The sequence below is a fragment of the Mus caroli genome, chromosome X, assembly GCF_900094665.2.
Source record: "Mus caroli chromosome X, CAROLI_EIJ_v1.1, whole genome shotgun sequence".
Classification (NCBI taxonomy): Eukaryota; Metazoa; Chordata; class Mammalia; order Rodentia; family Muridae; genus Mus; species Mus caroli.
The window spans coordinates 149,490,504-149,505,260 of record NC_034589.1 but is presented as its reverse complement, the minus strand read 5'-3'; the positions used below and the strand labels follow the sequence as shown (position 1 = coordinate 149,505,260).

Below are 14,757 nucleotides of genomic sequence, written 5' to 3'. Positions count from 1 at the left end.
TTTCTCCTGAAGTGGAAATAGGACCATCTGTGAGTTCAAGTCCACCCTGGTCATACAGAAACCCAATCTCAAGAAACAACTAACAGTGCTGTGATGGTTGCAAGGACAATTTCTACAACTACAAATAAAACCACCAGCAGCAGCAACAACAGCAACAGGAATACAACAACAAAAAAAGATAATAGTGGAAAACTAATGGGCTCTAGAAGAGCAAAATGGGTTTAGGAAGCTGGATTTTGGCTATAAAGGAAAAATGTCTTGCACATGGCTCAATGGCTTAGTGTTTGAAATGTGAAGATAAAAATACAGTAATCATTGTGGGAAAGGATAAAGGCAGAAGGAACAATGGGCAGGCACTCAAAGTGAGGAAGTGCAATCATAAAGGGGGACAAAGACATAACCACTAAAGGGAACAAGAGGAACAGTCTGAGGCTATGGGTAAAGAGGGAGAAAGGAGGAGTAAACAGAAAAGCTGAGAAAATCTGAGGCAGCATAGGTCAAAAGATACAGACAGGTATGATTTAAAACAAAGGACACAAGGTTGATAAAAAATAAATAGGATGGGAAGGAAAGACATTGTTGAGAAGAATAGGGCAAGGGAGAAAAAGAGATACCAGGAGACTACAAAATCAGGAGAACATGTAACCACTGCTGCCTGAAGCCACACAGCCCTTTGGAGGCAGTAGCTAGCAGGGAAAAGGAGGAAATTCATATGCTCTGGCCTCAGAGAACAAAAGATGTAATCAAGCAATGAATTGAGGAATTAAGGAAATAACTAGTTAATCATCAATCCAAACATACATACATTCATCCATATATATATATATATATATATATATATATATATATATGTATATATATATATATCCACCCCTCTCGGTAAGGTCCAAACTAGGCGGGGTACTACACACCTCAAAAACTTAATAGGACTGAGTCTAAGTTCAAACCTGAAACTCACATGGTGAAAGGAAATAGCCTACCCTCCTACAAATTCTCATATAAAGATGGCAGGTTTAAAGGGCTCTGCATGCATGTGTATGTTGTATTTACAATACCAAACACAAGCACATAGGGAAGATACCTTATACACCTGCCAAAGCCCACTCACACCTAGACACACAAACACCACCTGTGCTAGACACAGGAAATGTTGTTTTTTTAAAGAAATTGAAAGCATGTGGGTGTTTGAATGATAATGGCCCCCAAAGGCTCAAAGGTCTCAATAGTCACAGACTAGGCAGTGGCACTTTATGAAAGGATTAAAGGGTCTTCTCTGGCTAGAGGAAGTGTGTCTGTGAAGGTAGGGTCGGCTTTGAGGTTACCAAAAGCCCATTCTGAATTTATAGACTGGAGCTTATATTATAGAACCTTTTGGGAACTCAAAACATCATCGTATTGACATCTGCAACCCTGCTGAACACTTTGGATTACTCCTGCATGTTGGTACATCTTGAGCCTCTGTCAGAGTAGCAGCTGTTTCAGTGGGTGGCAATAAATGTACTTGTTCCTAACAGTTCAATAGGGTGATTAGGAGTTAAGTTTAGATGGCTCTACACTGCATGACATATCCATATCACCCCTTAATTACCAAAGACCAGAGCACATCAGGACTCTGGGAGTGGGTTGGGGAATAGGCTCAGAGCCTGTACATGCAGAGAAATATGGGGAAAAGGTGTTTTAAGAACACAGCAAGACAATCATATCTATCAATGTACAGCAGCTCAGAGACCTAAGCAAGAACCCCAAATGAGGCTGCACCCTTCAGTATACCATCAAGGACTAAGCAGGTGTTCTTCAGGAGGCACAACCCTTCACTAAAGTCTGTGAGAAGTTGTTGGTTCCCCGGGGAAGCTTTTCTCCTCTTCCCTTGTGTGGTTACTGAGAAGCTGCCCATGGGCCAGCAGGTAATCCTCCACCAGCACACATGTAAGCAACTAAATAAGCTAGGTAGGACACATAGAAAATTAGAGAAAAATTTATTACTCACTTCAGGTTACTTTATGCAAAGTGTTTTACAGTAGTAGGTGGGGAACTAGAAAGTGTATGCGGCTGTGAAAAATGATAAAAACTAGGCTATACGTGTATGAAATTTTCAAGTAATGAGACAATAATGCCACCAACTCCTACTTTCAAAAAGCTCACATTTTAAACAATCTAAATATTCTGATACTACTAAGAGATAACAAGACTGGTGGCAATCAGGATATCCATGTTCATCTAGATGTGATTTCATGACTATCAGATATCTTACAGCCAGCTATTGAGTGAACCAGTAAGATACATTTCATCTCGAATTGTCTAAGTGGTTCAGCATCACTATGTTCCTTTGCCCATGCACCATGGACCCTGCCACATTAAAAGCCTCCTTCTTCCATTTCCCTCTCTTCTTTTTTCCTCCCTTTCCCAGAGCCTGCCTCCATTTCCTCTCCTGATAATCCCACCCAAGTAAGATGTGTTGAGTGTTGTGATTTTGTTCAGATATGCTGCATAGATCTATCTGTGGATCTGAGCCTCCCATTGTAGATTCCTGTGTTCTCTTTTCCACTGCCACATGGGGCCCAGTTTCACAGTCCTGCTTCCACATGGGATGACCATTGCCATGTGGGGTAAGCCCACAGAATGGGACTCCTATCCCTACAAGTCTAGCTGCTACCAAGGCTCACATTCTAGCCATCAGACCACTATAGTTCTCCATGCAATCACCAGAGAATTGCTATGCTTCCCACCTCGGTCATTATAAATTACCCCAGGTCCCAAGGGAGGGCTGGCCACCCTGTAGTGTCCCTGGGGATGGAGGTATCCACAGTCTTCAGGACTGACCCTTCTCATTGACTCTTCCCTTGGGTGAGATATATCTCTCGTCAGATGGTTTTGCTCTCTCTCAATGCTTGAAAAGCCTAACCCTAGGTAAACCATCTTCCTTGGGCACTGGCCTGCAGCTGGGCTCCTAGTTGCCATATGACACCTGGTAATTTAGCCTGGCTGCTTGCTCTTAGTTATTAAATTTATCCTCAGAATGCTGCAAGTGGTAAAATTAATAACTTCTACTCTCACTCAATAGGTATTTGTCTTCTTCTATATCTCTAGGCTCCCCAGTGGGATGCCTCATGGACAACATCTAAAACTAGAGCCTGATTTAAATTCCAAACTTAGCCACTTTTGCAATCACTGTTGGCCACAATAGTCATCAGATAATGACTCTAAGTGGCCATTTAATGGCCCTTTTGACCCTACTATTTTAAAGGATCTTTATAATTATTACCAGAGATTCTGAAAATGGAAAGAGGTTCTCTTTTACTTATCTTTACTTCAAACCTTCCCTTTGCTTCTCCTGTTCCCCAGCTCAACTTTTTATTGCTATGAAATTTCATCCAGACGAAAACTTCTACTCTCCTTGATCCAGCTAATGAACCTCCTTCTTGCTAGCAAGAAGGAAACATATACACTAATTATACCATCTGTCCCAGTAACTTCCCTCAAAGGAAAAACTGAAGCTGGGTTAGGACCTGCTTCTACAAACTCTCCTGCTTTCCTGGCCTCCTCAGCTTCCTCTCCTCACCAGACTTCTCCAGAACCTCCTCAACCCTGATTCACCAGACTCTTCCCTTCCCTTCCCAACTACAGGCCACTCTAGAAGCGCTACATTGGCAACCTACTTTCAGCCCTCCAACCACTCATTCTCTATTTACAGCCACCCCCCCCCAAAACACAAACACACACATAACTTCCTTCCTCCACCCATCCTAACCCAGCTTCAGTTTTTCCTTTGAGGGAAGTCACTGGGACAGATGGTATAATTAGTGTATATGTTTCCTTCTTGCTAAATGAACTTTTTCAAGTACAAACAAGACTGGGATCTTATACCTCTAACTTCTCTAACTTTATTAAAGAATTTCAGTATATCACTCATTCTTGTAGCTTGACTTCCCATAATATACATATGATTCTCAGTAACAATTTACTCCCCAAGAAGCACAGGTGAATTTGGGAACAGGCTAGAATGCATGCAGATGAAATACACCAAACTGACCCAATTAGGTCTGAGACAGTGCCTAACCAGGATCCTCAATGGAATTAGAACACCCCAGGTGGCATTTTAGCTAGAGACTGATTCACAACCTGCCTCCTAGCTTAAGGCTGCCCTAAAACCAGTAAATTTTGAAAAGCTTCAAGAGGTCTTCTAGGATAAACAAGAAAACCTGTCTGAATTTTTAGAGTGCCTTACAAAGGCCCTGTTATACTAATTTAGACCCTGAAAACCCAGAAGGTAAATAACTCCAAGTGACCTACTTCTTTTGCCAAAGCTACCTCGAAATTAAGGCCAAATTTAGACACTTGGAGAGAGGACCCCTAACTCCACAGGCAGAAGTCTTGGCACTGGCCTTTAAAGTATACCATCAGAGAGACAGAAACGTCCACAAACAAAATATGCCAGCAAAGCCAGTACAACTAGCTCCAGCCACTACGCAGGCTTTCTGGCCTTCTAAGACTCAGGAACCACCAGGACTCTGTTTCAAATGTGATCAACAGGGTCACTGGGCATAGCCTTGTCCTATCCCCCACAAACTGTCAGGGCCATGTCTAAAGTGCCATCAAGAGGGACACTGGGCTGATTGCCCTCATGCCCACAGAGGGACAGCACTCCCAGGTTTCATTCTAGCTGATCTTCTAGGCTTGACCATAGACGACTTAAGGGGCCTGAGCTCCATTGACCTGACCACTTCCATCACCAGAGGGAGCCCCAAGGGGTCATTATGGTATCTGGACAGCCCATTACCTTCCTCTTGGACATTAGGGCCCTGTACTTGGACCTGATAAGAATTTTGGGGACCCACCTCTCCTCATTTTCCTATTGTTGGGGTAAGACTGCCTTACCCAACTTAGTTAGATTTTAGGGGTGTTCCTCTCACCCATTCCTTTTAGGTACTCCCAGTGTGTCCTGTCCCCTTATTTGGAAGGGATCTTATAGCTTAAGTGGGAACCTCTATTTCTCACCCCCCCAACAATTTGCCTAAACCCAAACTTGCCAGCACCCTCTCTCCTCCTTCTTTTAGCCACCCAACCTGTTAACTATAACATGTCATTTTCCCAAGTCTGGGATGTCCAGGACCCTTCTGTTGCTAAACACCATTCTCTTCTCCTGTTGTTGTCCAATTTCAGGACCCTACCAGGTACATCACCCAAGCTGAATTCTCTCTCTCTCTCTCTCTCTCTCTCTCTCTCTCTCTCTCCACCCCCCAGGGGACTTAAGTCTATCATCTCTAACCTCCTAAGAAAAATCTCCTCTATCTTACCTCTTCCCCTTTCAACACTCTTATACTAGCAGTTAAAAAAAGCCCAATGGGACCTATCTCCTGGTTTAAGATCTCAGGTTCATTACTTTTGCAGTTGTTCCTCTCCACCCTGTTGTGGCTAACCCTTACATACTTCTTTCTACTGTCCCCTTGAGAAAATCTCATTTCTTGATCCTAGATCTCAAGGATGCATCCTTTTCTATCCCCCTATATATGCAGTCACAAAAAAATCTTTGCCATTACTTAGACTAACACTGACACCCACTTTCCTACCCAACTCATCTGGATAGCCAACACCTATTTGACCAGGAACTGGCTTCTGACCTATTCTGTCTCTCCCTAAATCTAAGATTATCCATTACATTGATGATATTCTTCTTTGTTGTTCCTCTCTAGAAAATAGCAAAATTAACAACTATGATCTTCTAAATTTCCTGTCCGGTCAATGCTATGGAGTTATCACCTTCTAAACTCTACTTGTCCACCCCTCAGGTCACCTATTTGGGACTAGAAACCCACAAAGTATTTACTTAGATAGGAAAAAAATCTAATTCATTCTCTAACAGTCCCCTTTACAAAGGAAGAGATCTGATCATTCCCAGGGATAACTGAAAGGAAATAAAACTTGAGACCTGTGATTCATGTAATGTATGTCAAATAGCCCAAAGAGTTGTTTGTGAGCTTTGAAACCTGGGGCTGAGAACATAGCAGAACAGACCAGGACATGCCCGGGCAGGCCAGTGGCCTCCCTATCTCCCACCCCTCTGACCTAAGTTAAATGTTAACAGGCTGCTGATGTTTAAATGGACCAATCATGGGAAACCTCGCCAATTCCTCCCCTAGTCCCACTCCTTTTCTATAACACCCCCTAGCTTCCAAGCCTCGTGGTCAAATCCACTGTCTCCTGTGTGAGATGCGTTTTGACCCGGAGCTCCGCCATTAAAATACCTCGTGTTGTTACATCAAGGTGTTGTGTTCTATTCGTGATTCTTGGGTGCACGCAGAATCGGGAGCTGAATGGGGGTTTCCCCACTAGGTTCTTTAATAACTAGTTTTTTTTTAAAGTTGCTGGGTTCCTTCCTTTTCCCTACATTCCTAACCCTTGTATGAAGCAGTAGGTCTCACCCATGAACCTCTTATCAAACCTTTTACCAAGCCTTTTCAAAGGCTCCAACAGGCCTGCCTTCAGACCCCAGCCTTATACCTCCTTGACCTAATCTGTCCCTTCTCCCTCTATGTAACAGAAAAATAGGAATATACCCTTGGAGTCCTAGGCCACAAACTAGGACCCTCTTTTGTACCAGTAGCATAATTGTCCAAAAAAAAAAAAAAACTAGACCTGACAATCCAGGGAGGAGCATCTTGTATACATACTTCAGTACCTGCTGAACTCCTTATTTGAGAGTTCAAAAGCTAGCCTTTGGGTCACCTATCACTGTCTTCTCTTCTCATAACCTGCCCCAGTTCCTAACTTAAAAGGGCTTATAAACACTACCTCCCTCCAGGGTTCTTTCCTTCAGGTAGCATTAATAGAAGACTCTACACTAACTTTCCAATCATTCCCACCTTGTAATAGTTCCAATCTTCTTCCTTGACCAAATGCTGACCTCTTCTTATCCCACTCCTGCACATAAACTTTAGAGGAACTATTACTCCATCCTTCACACATACAGGAGGGCACATTGCCTTAGGCCATTTATACCTGATATACAGATGACAGCTCCTTTTTTCATGAAGGAGCCAAAAGAGCAGGCTATGCTATAATGTCAGATACCAAGATGGTTGAAGCCCAGGCCCTCCATGCGCACACCACTAATCAACAGGCTGAACTAATACTTCTCTTAAGCCTGTCAACTAGAACAGGGATAATCACTAAACATCTACAACAGACTCCAAATATGCTTTTTATATCCTTCTGCCCCATGTTGCTACCTGAAAGGAGCTCTGGTTACTTATGACAAAAGGAGGATCAGTAACTAATGAAAACCAAATTATGGCTATGCTAAAAAGCCTCCCATCTCCCCAAAGCTATTGAAATTGTTCAAGGGAAACTCCGGAGGAAGCTAGAGTTGTGGCCCTTTCATGGTCCAGACTCGTTTCATGCTACATCCACTCCAGTAGTGACTTGCATTACAGGATTAGAAGCCTAGGAGCAGTCCTGAGGCAAAGAGTTTCAAGGGAACTCAGCCTCCTAGAACCTTGGCATCCCCATAGCTAGAATGCCCCAGATTTGTCCCTGCAATATTGTGGAGGGTCTTGCATGCTTTCTTACAGTATTTACTGGATACGAGTTAGAAATCTCAGGACAAGTTTAGCAAAGTATACTTAGAATCTTCATTATAGCCAGGTATAGCAGACTACATTGCATATTAGAAGCAAGTTGGTGGAATTCTGACAAATGGAGAATTCCCTAGAGATACTTAAAAGAACTGCCAAGTTACTCTCATATGCAAGTATTTACCAAGGCCTAGGAAATAGGGGGGTTGTGGTATTACATTATTCATGAGAAGGTCTGCTAGAGCAGAACCCCCTGGTGATAGCTTTCACAAGGCTCAAAGGAGGCACAAATTGTGACTAGGATGAGAAATCCTTACCTGTCATTAGCTGACCCTAGGCAGGGCTGTTTTATCTTTACTGTAAATATTACCTGGTTCTTCTGGCCAGTCCTTTGAAGTCATTCCTTTGTTTTGTATCAGATACCTTCTATGTACCTTGCCTGCTGTGACACCCTACTCCTTTGTTTTCTGTATTATGTAAGACTGGTGTTCACTTTGTGGTGTACACTCAGATTCTACACAATCTCTCCTGTCTGCGTCCGTCTGTCAATTCTTGAGGACTCCATGTCCACCTGCCTGAACCCCTGATTCCCACGGATTGAGGGAGGGGGCGCAACTGAGCCTGGTCCATGGCAGTTTCACTCACCACAGGACATTCTCACACTACTACCCACTTCCCTTCTCTAACCTCAACACTCGTCAAACTCTGTCCTATCTCCACCAGCTTTTCCATACTAATAGCCAAGCATTGTCTTATCTTGTTAAGACACACCTATGGCATACTCCCAAGGACTTATATGTCTTAATATCTATCACTGCGTCTTGCAAAATGTCAGATGTCAGACCCCAATTCCAGGTATCATAGCACCCCTTTTCCCACCCACCAAGCTAGAGGTTCCCTCCCTGGGACTGACTGGCAACTTGACTTTACCCACCTGCCTACCATCAGACATTCTAAGTACCTCCTGGTCTTGGTGGACACCTTCTCAGTGTAGGTGGAGGCATTCCCCACCAGCAACAAAAGGGCTCAGTCTCTGATCTCCTTCAAGAGATCATTTCTCGATTTGGAATCCCAGCCTCCTTCTAGTCAGACAATGATCCCGAATTCACATGCCAAGTTTCTCAAACTCTATCTAAAGCCCTCAACATCCCATAATATTTTCAAATTCCCTATCACCCTCGGTCTTCAGGAAAGATAGAATGGACTAGCCACTCCCTAAAAACCACTCTTGCCAAACTGCCACAGTAACTTCACCTTGATTGGGTAAAACTCCTACCCTTGGCTCTTTTTAGGCTATGAGCTCTCCCACCTTTGAGGTCATGTATGGATGAATGGTTCTAACTCCTGGTCTTTCACTCCCATACACTCTCCCCGCCCTGATCACCTACTCACCCCATTACTCAGTCATCTCTGCTCCTTCATATGGAACTTTGCTTACTACCTTCTACCACAGCCACATACTATCTCCTGCCCACACCCTGTCAACTTTAGAGGGCAGGTCCTTCTCTCCCTTCCAGACCATTGACCCCAACCCCTCTCTCTTAAATGGCAGGGACCCTTCAAGGTAATTCTCATGACTCACACAGCTGCTAAGCTTGAGGGACTCTCTCATTGGAACCACTTGTCTCACCTCAAATATTTTATCCCTCTACCTCAAAATAACTCTTTGTCAAAAACATCAACCCCAACAGGACCCTGCCCCCTTAAGCTCCAGAGAACATCAGTACCTTGTCCCCAATCCCAGAAAAATGAGACTCCATTCCAGCAGCTGCACTCAACCCTACTAGATTAAATATGGTCTTTTCCTCCAATCTCTGCTGGATACCAGGAGCTACTCAAAATTTCTGTCACCCCTATATTACCTCTCTATCTAAATATCATGACCTCTTTGCTTCCCTCTTTGAGCACACAAAAGATTATTGTAAGAAATTGGCAGATGAATATGGGGAATGCATTGATCTTGTCAGATATATATGTTAGGATCACAGACCAATCACCTCTTCTATCAATGATGCAAGACCATCTTCTTCTATATTCAGGACCCAGAGAATCCCAGGTGGGAAACAGGTATTGTTGATAAGCTATATGTGTCTCAATTTCCCAACCTCCAGAAATTGGAGAAATAGGAAAAGTAGTTAAATACTCCTCTAAGGTAATTTCTTCCTTGATATCCCCTCATAAATAACACTAACCTATCATTTTGTCTTCTGCTTCAAACCCTGACCTCAGCCTACAAACTCCTTAATGTAACCCAACCTGGTTGCTTTAAAGATTTCTGGGTGCCCTGACTCTGGTGTCGCTAGGACACCACACCCTTTCTCTATCACTCTCTTTGGCATAAAAGACTGTATATATATATATATATATATATATATATATATATATATATAAAATATATGTATCTGAAATACTTTGTTTTTTAAAGATTTATTTATTTATTATGTATATGAATATGCACTGTAGCTTTACAGATGGGTGTGAGCCTTCATCTGGTTGTTGGGAATTGAATTTAGGACCTCTGCTCACTCTGGTCAACCCCACTCCATGCAGAAAAATTTATTTTCTATTATAAATACACTGTACTATTTACTATTATAAATACAGTGTACTATTGTAAGTATACTATAGTTGTCTTCAGACAAGAAGAGGGTGTCAGATCTCATTATGGGTGGTTGTGAGGTGGTTGCTGGAATTTGAAATCAGGACCTGGGACATGCTCCATAGAACATAATTCCCTAGACTTGCAACAAAACCATAAGGCTTGATACCTCATTTCTGCCACAGTGCCCTACCGTCCAAAACCCTTCATTTCTTTGTGGTACTCAAGTATATCATCATCTACCTGCCAGCTGGTCAGGAGTTTGCACATTGGTGTTTCTTTTCCATAAATTAAGGGTAATTCATGGAGAACCCTACCAATTCTGGTTGTGGACTCAATAGCTGACCAACACATCAAAAGGGCAGTTCAAATCCTGACACTCCTAATGATTGCAGGAATAAATACAGGTGTTGCTACCAGAAGAGCAGAACTGACTACATCTCTAATCTTGCTTGTACAATCAGTTTTCCTCCTAGTTTATCCCCAATTTTCAACAGGTGTCTCAACCCATACTCATTCTCCAAGAACAGATCAATTCCCTGGTAGCAGTAGTACTTCAAAACTGACAAGGACTAGATCCTCTTACTGCTAAAGAGAGCGGCCTTTGCCTTTCTCTTGAAGAAGAATGCTGCTTCTATATCACTGGGGTATAGTACAAAACAAAATCCAGCAACTACAAACAGACCTCCAAAAATTTAAGGAACAACTTGATGCCTCTGATCCCTGGGTTTTCAAAAACCCCATATGGAAATGGATACTGTTCTTCCTAATACCTCTTCTCATTTTTCTGTTTTTATAATTTGCTCCCTGCTTTACTAACTTCCTCTCCACATTCTTCCAATGGCAAATTCAAAAAATTTCCAACCAATTAATCAGTTCCTATTACAGGATTACCAACCACTGTCCACAGAAGAGCCTGATTCTAACAACTATCAAAAAGTCCCTATGGTGAGGATCAGCTACACCCTAAAACTGATGACATCCCTGTAGAAAGCAATTTAAGAGATCTGATGCCTCTATTCCTGCCTCACCAACCCCTCCCCCCCTTTTCAATTCCCCTCTTTATAAAAAGAAAAAGAGGGGAAGGTTAGCAATCAGGAACATCTATAAATGGATAAAGGTGACTTCACAACAATCAGGCATCTTTACAGCCAGATCTATAGGGAACCAAAGATGAAAGATATCATCTCTAGTGGACCGAGTAGCAAAGGCATCGTGTTCATGTGGCACAGGCCTGATAATAGCTTCATTCTCCCTGCCCCATATGTTCTTTCCTCCCTTCTCCATTTCCACTCCCAACATCCACGTGAGACATGCATTGTATGGTGTGATTTTGTTGGGACCCACTGCATAGTTCTATCAAAAACTATAGTTAAACAATATCTTTTACATGGTTTTCATTAGGGAAAATCAATACTGGTTTTGGAAGGCATTTTCAACCTGTGTTACACAGGGAGGGGGGGCATGAGTCATTCCTGAATGCAAATCTGAGGAATTGTTACCTGTGCTTTTTTTTTTTTTTAAGCTCAGGAGCCTATACCTGCAAAACATGTAAGAGTCAAAATAACAAACCTGTACAACTATCAAAATCCTCATAAAAGGAATTTTATAATCCAAGTAGGAATGCATTCTCAGGATGGTACGTTTCAAATGCTTTCAATGTGAACAAGTTACAAACAGTTGACCAAACAAGGAAAATTCTACACATGATACTCACTGAACATGAATGAATGCAAATATCAAAAAGAGCAATCAATTTTTCCTTAAAAGACTCCACCATTAAGAAAATTGGGTGCTCGCTTCGGCAGCACATATACTAAAATTGGAACGATACAGAGAAGATTAGCATGGCCCCTGCGCAAGGATGACACACAAATTCGTGAAGCGTTCCATATTTTGCCGGGCGTGGTGGCGCATGCCTTTAATCCCAGCACTCGGTAGGCAGAGGCAGGCGGATTTCTGAGTTCAAGGCCAGCCTGGTCTACGAAGTGAGTGCCAGGACAGCCAGGGCTACACAGAGAAACCCTGTCTCGAAAAACCAAAAAAAAAAGAAAAAAGAAAAAAAAAAAAAAAAAAAAAGAAAATTGGGCATGATCTGTGTGTGGTTGGTGATAATGGCCTAGACTCCAGCTCCTTCAGAGTTTCAGGAAAGCACATCACAAATTTCAAACCTATCTAGGGACAGAACATTTATACAGACTGCCTAAAAGACTGACAAGTAGGAGCTTCAAAGTTAAAAAGGGAAGAAATGGGGAGGAATCATGATTTTGATCAGGTAAAGTCCTGGGTGCACCCTTGACTAGGGACAAGATGTTAAGGGATAGCAAGGCCTGGCTGGAATGATCCCTGAGGCCCTTATGTATAGAGAAATACCTCACAGTTCCTTTTCTAAAATCAGATCCATGCTAAAAAGGTGGGAGACATTTTAAGTAGTTTGAGGACTACAGCATAAAACTAAAAACAAAAAAGTTAAATAGTAAAAGAATCATTTTCGTTGTCCTCTGAGACATCAAGAAATAAAAGTAATTAAAGAAATGAAGGCCATACCTTATCCTCAGTCCCTTTATGCCACGTTTTTGTGATTGTTTGTTTTTTGGGTTGGTTTTTGTTTAGTTGTACTGGAGAACAACTAAATCATAGTCACACCTTGGGTCTAAGCAATCATGTATCTAATTCTCACAACACAAAAAACCAACAAGATAAAAACCAATTGACCCAATAAGGTGCATGACTTCTCTTAGGCTCCAATCTATGAGGTCCATAATTACCCTTCCTCCTGTACTAGGGGGTCCCTGGTCAGCAATCAGCTCTCCAGAACCAGCAAGTTGTACTCCAGTGGCAGGCTCCTGAGAGAAACATCACAAGGGGACAAGTTAGAGAAGATAGGAAAGTTTGGGATCATAGGTGCTTACACAAGCTGACTCCTAGTGCTAAAAAATTTCTTAGTAAATTCATCATCCTATAAACAGTTTTCCAGAAAAGTAAAATGGGCTAAAATAAAATAGTTCTGAACACAACCTGTGTGTGTGTGTGTGTGTGTGTGTATCTGTATCTCAAAGACAGCCCAAGACAGCTGAAGCCAAACAACAGCCTGCAAAGACATGGAAATAAAACAGAAATATTCATCAAGATATTTTGGGCCTGTAATCCCCAAGTTCATAAGCACAGCAAGAAGACGGTCAAATGTGAGAAAGAAAAGAGCCAGTGAATGTGTATCTCTCCAGCACCATGAAAACATTATAAGAATCTCTGGATGTATCTATGTATTTATGCATGCGTGTAGGTGTGCACATCTGGATGGATGGATGGATGGATGGATGGATGGGTAGGTGAATGGCCGGGTGGGTTGGAGAATGAGTGTGTGTGTGTGTGTGTGTGTGTGTGTGTGTGTGTGTGTGAATGGATTGACGGATGGATGGATGTTTACATGTATGCCTGTGGATGGAGGTGTTAATAAAGATAAGCACATAGATTGATAAAAAATATTAGATACATGACATATGTATTGATTGTGAGACATGTAGACAGAAAGATAATTAGACAGACAAACACATATAATTATCTATACATAGAGACACAGAGAGCCAATTTTAATTTCCCAGGATGCTGATGGGGGAGAATAGCATAAAATGGTTGCTGTAACTGACAGAACTGTCCAAAAAGTCTACTTTGTAATAGAAATTTCTAAGGGGCTAAAATAAAATGGCTCTGAATACAACCTGACCTTAGAAAAGCGACTGAGGCTTTATTTATTCCATATAAATTGAGAGGAAACTTTAAAATTGGGACTTTAGAAGGACTCGGTATTCCCTTATAGTCTCAAAAATGTGGAAGGTTTGTGAAGGAGGACTGCTTAAGCCTATCTGAGAAAAATACTGCGACATACCCTAATATACATGTGAAGTAATCTATTTTTAAAGGAAGCTAGGAAGGCGCCCACCCAGCAGAGGCACTCCTCACCCTGAAATCAGCTGGCTGAATTACTTCTTTGATCTCCTCACAGGTGTTCCAAAGTTGCACCAATACATATTAGTACTCATTAATTTTCCTATTCCTTATCCCTATTCCATATTTCTATCATTAAATTTCTTAGAAATATGATGACATTTTTCAATATAATAAGGATCACTGCTTTTACTGTCAAGAGTAAGAATCTCATTCCAACTGTGCATTCACTTACAAAAGGAGCTGATCAAAAGACATGAGTAACAGTCAGTCAACAGCTTTAGGAGAAGAACATGGAAAAACCTAACTAACACCAACTGCTTTTCAGGAACTGATAGGGTGGTGCACAGAGGACAGGAGGAGAGGTTTCCTACATAGTAACTTGGGTTGTAAATGAGGAAAAAAGTAAAGATGTAACAGAATAACAAACTGAAATGTACAGATATAGCGACAGACAAGTAGACCAATGGAATATAATTGAAGACGCAGAAATGAACCCACACACCTATGGTCACTTGATCTTTGACAAGGGAGCTAAAACCATACAGTGGAAAAAAGACAGCATTTTCAACAAATGGTGCTGGCACAACTGGTTGTTATCATGTAGAAGAATGTGAATTGATCCATTCCTATCTCCTTGTA

General features: G+C 41.9%; 1 non-coding gene across 1 annotated transcript; it reads left to right on the top strand.

Annotated features, from left to right (window-relative positions):
* The first annotated feature begins 11,962 nt into the window (after positions 1–11,962).
* Positions 11,963–12,069, top strand: LOC115030246. The gene has a single exon (XR_003835838.1). It is a non-coding gene; the product is annotated as a U6 spliceosomal RNA (small nuclear RNA).
* Positions 12,070–14,757: the final 2,688 nt, after the last annotated feature.